Genomic DNA, 5,862 nt, shown 5'->3' with positions numbered 1-5,862 from the left:
AAGAAAAACCCAAACAAAGAAAAGGGAAAAAAAACAAAACAAAAAAACAAAAAAAAAAAAAAAAAGAAAAAAAAAAAAAAAAAAAAAAAATATATATATATATATATATATATATATATATATATATATATATATATATATATATTCAGGTTATTCGCACAATATCATTACAATATCTTGATCTGTATAACCTTTTGATTTTGTTGGTTCTTATCCGTGCTCATGTTAGCCTAAAACAAACAGGATGGTGATTCTACGTGATAAGATGATATTAGGGCAAAATTTGTACTCTGTCGTATCCGGGTATTCCATCCAGGGTCCATAATGGCTTTGTTTGTCCTTAATCTGGGTGCAGGCACAAGTAAGTTCCATTAGTGGAAATTAAACCCATGTCTAAATCCACTGAGGCGAGCAGTGCAAACTCTTGCCTGAATCACCTGATTTATACCAGGAATATCAAACACCAAAGGCTCAACATTTAACATGTAAAAGCCTGGAAAACAGCCTGTAATAAACACAGGATGGATCTGGATCAGCGTGGGATTTGTTAAAAGCAGCAGTTCCTGTAACACGCTGGTAAAGATGTGTACAAAAAAAAGACACTTAAAAAATGAATCCTTTGTTGCAGTACTTTGGTAGAAAAAAACTACTGCAAAAAAAAATGGAAGGCTTTTATAGTTCTCTACTAGTCATGCTAATGTATGTGGAAGGTGCTTAACATATCCAAAGTGACACTAGTATCATCATCATCATTATCATCATAACACTAATTTAAAACAAACAAAATCACTGAAAAGGTGGTACTTTCATAAAAAATAATTTTATGGAAAAATAAACTACGTAAATTTAAAAAAAGTGTTTTTTCAAAAAATGTCACACACAGGCCCCAGAACTTAGGAAAAATAATAATAATCCAGGAAGACAGATCTCATCTATTAACTACATTTTTTTAGAATAGATGAAATAATAAAAAAAATGTGTTGTGCATTATTTGATAAAGACCTCAGAATTGCAAAAAATATCTCCACATATACACTTCAAAGAATTGGTTCCTGATCTTTATGTTATCTTTATCATATTTAAGAAAAGATGTTGACTGATTCATTTACAGACTGAAAACTGAAGAGTCTTAGTTTTGATGCTTTAAATGAAAGGAATAGAAATGAAAATCTATCTATATTTGACTTGCCCCTAGTTAAAAAAGGTTAAAGAAAAGAAAAGAAATAAAAAAAGAATTTGTCCAACTTCTATCCTTGACAGATGGTGCATCTTCAGTCTAGATCTTTCACACCAAGGTAAAGTCTGAATATGAACAGCGTCACTCCATGTCTTCCTCTCTCAAAACGCACTGACAAACTCCACTGTATGCAATACAAGAGAAGCATTATATGGCTGCAACAAGCAACACCCTAACACCCCGTTTCTACTCCATAAATCAGCTCTATCTGGGCAAGGGAAGCAGGAGCTGGACTTATTCAACAAAGACACCCCACATTACTATCCCAACTAGGGCAGGTATGTCTGCGTGTGTGTGTGTGTGTGTCTGCGTGTGTGTGTTTGTTGGGTCATCTCAAGCACATGGAACTGGGTGGAGCAAACAAAAATAACCCAAAGGCAACAGGGCCATTAGTCAGGCTGGGAGATCACCAGGGACCAGGACCTGATAAACCAGCACAGACTGCTGGAGCACAGCAGATAGCAGCTCCATTAATTAGCCAGTGAATCAGAACAGCAGCAAACTGTTGCCAGCCACATACTGTAAACATCAAGCAGGAAAGATCTCATTACACTAAAGCTGGGAGGTTAACTAGTGGATAGGCTCAATTGTTGGAGGAATAAAAGGAAACTACAATTACATCTCAGGTGTAAGTATGCAAACAAGCTGGTTCAGCGAGAAGGAGCGGGTGCAGCTCAGCGTTTCATCATTTCATTTCTTCTTTTCAGGCACGCTAAAAAAAAAACTCTGCGGGTATACTGCTGCTGCAGCTGCAGCGTGGGGAAATGGTTTAACCTCAGAGCCTCAGGAAATTACTTTTAGTTCCCTAAAGCGACGTCCTGACGAGATTAAAAAACAGAATAAAGGTGACTGATAACTTTTGTGTGTGTGTGTGTGCCACCTCCGCTGGCAGGTGTTTGAAACATCTCAATAGAATATAGAGGCGAACAAAGAGCCGAGATATCTCGCAGTAGGGGTACAGTGCGGAAGTGGCCAAACACCTGCAACCGATATTTATGTTATTACTTTAATCACACACACACACACAAAAACATGCAAACAGTTACAGAAAATGCTGTTACAATATGAACATTGGGGAAACTTCATATTTTCACTTATAGTTCCCCTTTTTACACTGCCACAGAGAAGCGAAAGAAAACACAATAAAATAAAAAAACACATAAATAATTCTTAATTCATACATTTAATAGACATAAGCCGGTAATGAACTAAATTGCACATTTCCAGCACTTACAGCTATGGTTTCTCTCCGAGCGAGAAGCGCGTGCAGACAGAAAATTAGAGGAAAAACGTCCAGAACGAAAACAACAGTAACTTACTGAGCTGGCAGATAGTTGCTGGGAGTCCAACACAGAACAAATCCAACAGAGTAATGAAAGGGGGAGAAAAAGCTTAGCCCGACAAATAACAGGGCAGTCCAGTCCCAACGAGGACAAGTCCGACACTAACAGCGCCTTGACAACCGGAGCAGCGAAAGCGAGTTCGGGGAATATGGCAAGACAAGTCATTATATAATTTTCACCCGCTCTAAGAAAGGCTACATCCCTCATTTATACCACGAGGGGGCGTCACTAGGCGACAGTAGAGGTTCTACACCAAATTTTCCAGAGGAGCCAAGGCGAGGCCGGTGTTTTTGGGGGGATTTTATCGGCCAAAGATGTAAGTAAGCCACTTGTGGCTCTGGTGCTGCAGGTGGTAGCCCTGATCTAGCAGATCCAAACTGGGATCGCAATACAGCTGAAGTTAAAAGTGCTACCTCTTACTTTATAACTTATTATTGAAGTAAGACTTAAAAAATGAAAAATTAAATTAATACAAGAGACCAATTAGTTGTGGTTTCTTAGTATTATTTCTTCATAGAGGGGGCATTAAAAGTCTTAAAATTTCACATTTTAAAGTTCTTTGTTTTTGTGGGGTTTTTTTTCCTTTTTTTAAGCTTTAGTGGACTACTAAACAGTAAATAGTCAGGAGATAAGGAGGAAAGAGAACATGCTGCATCAAAGCATCAAAAATGACCGATAATTAGAAACAAATCTTAGTTCCACTGATTCAGAGACAGCTGTGCATCCAGAGGACAGGCAAAGCACATTTATTTAGCACCATTCATACACAGGCTAATTCAAAAATATTTTTCCGAAAAAGCAAAGGAACAAAGGAAAGTTTTTCCAACTCTGCTTAATCCTGATCAGGATAGTGGCTGGAGGTGAAGCCAATCTCATTGGGTGACAAGCAACACACTGACCACTCTATAACTGCCAACACAAAACATTGGACAAAGAAAATGAGAACCACTGTAGAGAAATAGATATGTAAAATACAGGCTTCCATTAAGAAAAAGGTTCAGAAAACATGTTTTGCCGTTTCTCGATACTATTCCAGAAAATTGTTCAGAATCTACCTGGGATGTGTTCATTGTTTTTTTTTATTTATTATTATTGTTACTATTAACGAAAACAAAATGTTTGCCATCATAGCGTATGCAGAAGAACACGAAAGTACCAGTGACTGAAAATGTTGATGTCAAAAAGTTGAATTTGTGACAGGACCGTTGCTTCATTAAATTCTACAACCGCCTGCCATACCACCGCTTTGCCGATCTCTCCTGTCTTGCAGGAAACAACAGAAAGCAAAAGAGAGGGAGAATTTCCCTTGAGATGAATGGTGAGATTGCGCAGGCGCGAACGAGGTCGACTCATTCCGGTGGAGACGGGCTGAAAATGGCAAGTGCAAAAAAAGTGCTGCATTTACTTAATGGGGAAAGGATCAAAGATGGATAACAAGGTGGCATGGCGCGATGACATCTTATTTCTGAACGTTTTAAAATGTCGGATTATAGACCACAAGAGAACAAGATACCGAGTCATTTATATGAGCTAAATATGAGATCAATTTCACAACAGTAATTTTAAATCAAATTAAAATCAATCATTTAACTGAACTTGCAGGGTGATCAAATGTTTTGTTGTCAAATACAGAAACTGCAGTGACATAAAATACAGAGCCTGTGCTGAGTGGCAATTAGTCAATTATTGATGCTAATGGGACCTCTTTGTAAGAGCAATACAATTAATCACAAACTGAGCAAATCATGATTACAAAGCAAAAAGCGTCCCCTCTTTATCAAGCAGAATCATTACGCTCTCCCAGACAGTGTTATAAATAATTCAGCAATAAAAGCTTGCCTCTGCTTGCCTGCCTGGCTGCATGCAGCATAAAATAATCCCCTCTGGTGCTCGACATCGATCTAAAGAGGGCGTCACCAATTAGAACAAACCTCGGGACCAAATTAAGTTCAGGCAACATTCCTGCTGTCGAAAATGCCTGCGACGGGTCAGCCTAGATCAGCCAGGGATTAGGAGGCTTCTGTCAACTATCAATAGCCATGTGCCTGCAAAGACACAAGGGGGAGGGAGGCAGTGCATGGTGTGGAGCAGGAAGGGGGGGCAGTTTCAGTGCAGATCCAGCAGCCAGCCGATGATGCTGTTTGTCCTGTCCGCGGATCGGAGGAGAGAATCACCCATCTATACACGCGGCAACAAATTTAATCCTGCACTGGACATATCCTGTCCCAGATCCCGCCGAACGAGCGGCTCTTTATAATACAGCTTCAGAGGACAAAGTGTAAAACCCAGGGGAGAGATGGAGAGAGGAAGAAAGCAATTTACCTGCGCACTGCTGCTCCCGATCAGACTGCTGATATCACTTCCCACTCCGTGTTGCTTCCAGGGATGCCGCTCACTCCGAGCTGCTGCTTCTCCGCTCAATTTAGACGACGGGATTTGTTCACGTGGCCGCGCTCGCTGCTTGTAATTGGCGGAGCGGCGCGAGCTGTAGGTGACTGCCCCGCACCTGTGCGCTACGGCGATGCGGGGATGGGATGGCCGCTCGGCGAGTGAATCTTTCAAACTTCCTGGATAAAACGGGTCGTCCCTTGTTCAGCTAAATACCAATTGCAGTATTTGAGTTTTTCCCTCATGCATAAATGTGGTGGGTCTTCCGTGGGGTGGGAGCCTTCATCTCCAAAGAAATTCCAGTTTGAAAAAATAAATGAATAAAAAAATGTATTATGTAATTTAATAGAAGCTGAAAAATAGACTAAGGTCAGTGGAGGGTTTTGATATGGGTTATATGGGCAACTGTTCAGGGTGGCAATGAAAGGGGGGCACACAAGCACGATAGATAGATAGATAGATAGATAGATAGATAGATAGATAGATAGATAGATAGATAGATAGATAGATAGATAGATAGATAGATAGATAGATAGATAGATTTTTAATTTTTAACATAACTCTTTTGTTACTGTACCCCCTCCGCCATGCTGTCCTGGGCAGAAAGCTCATATGAAAAAAAAATCCCCTACTTGCCTGTTTGGTTTGTTGGTTATTATAAACAAGCTATTATAAACATAAAAGTAAAACATGATCATAATAATGATATTAGCTAAGTGTAGGCTACATCTGTTACACATCTGTTAGTAGCATGACTGACAGATTATCCCTGCCCTCTTTGAATGTCATTTCAATAGAGTGCTGCCATTATCAGATTTACAAACCCAGGCATTAACCTCATAACTTACAGTCTACATCAACATGCAACAGCAACACAGACATGAGGGGAAAGAA

General features: G+C 39.7%; 1 protein-coding gene across 7 annotated transcripts in view; it reads right to left on the bottom strand.

The window, feature by feature from the left end:
* Positions 1-5,110, bottom strand: part of strbp (spermatid perinuclear RNA binding protein) — a 103,867-nt gene extending 98,757 nt beyond the window's left edge. For 4 of the 7 annotated variants that reach the window (XM_015034036.1, XM_015034072.1, XM_015034059.1 and 1 more), the window contains exon 1: positions 2,557-2,712. The gene's annotated coding sequence lies outside the window, so the exon portion shown is untranslated. Of the gene's footprint in view, positions 1-2,471; positions 2,495-2,556; positions 2,713-4,902 lie in introns of those variants that run through there. The other 3 variants (XM_015034041.1, XM_015034063.1, XM_015034051.1) reach the window with 2 other exon arrangements.
* Positions 5,111-5,862: the final 752 nt, after the last annotated feature.

The sequence above is a fragment of the Poecilia latipinna genome, unplaced genomic scaffold (genome assembly GCF_001443285.1).
Source record: "Poecilia latipinna isolate Pla-1442-1.1 unplaced genomic scaffold, P_latipinna-1.0 Scaffold16, whole genome shotgun sequence".
In the NCBI taxonomy this organism is placed as follows: Eukaryota; Metazoa; Chordata; class Actinopteri; order Cyprinodontiformes; family Poeciliidae; genus Poecilia; species Poecilia latipinna.
The sequence above is the reverse complement of the archived record's forward strand: the minus strand, read 5'-3'. Positions and strand labels throughout refer to the sequence as shown.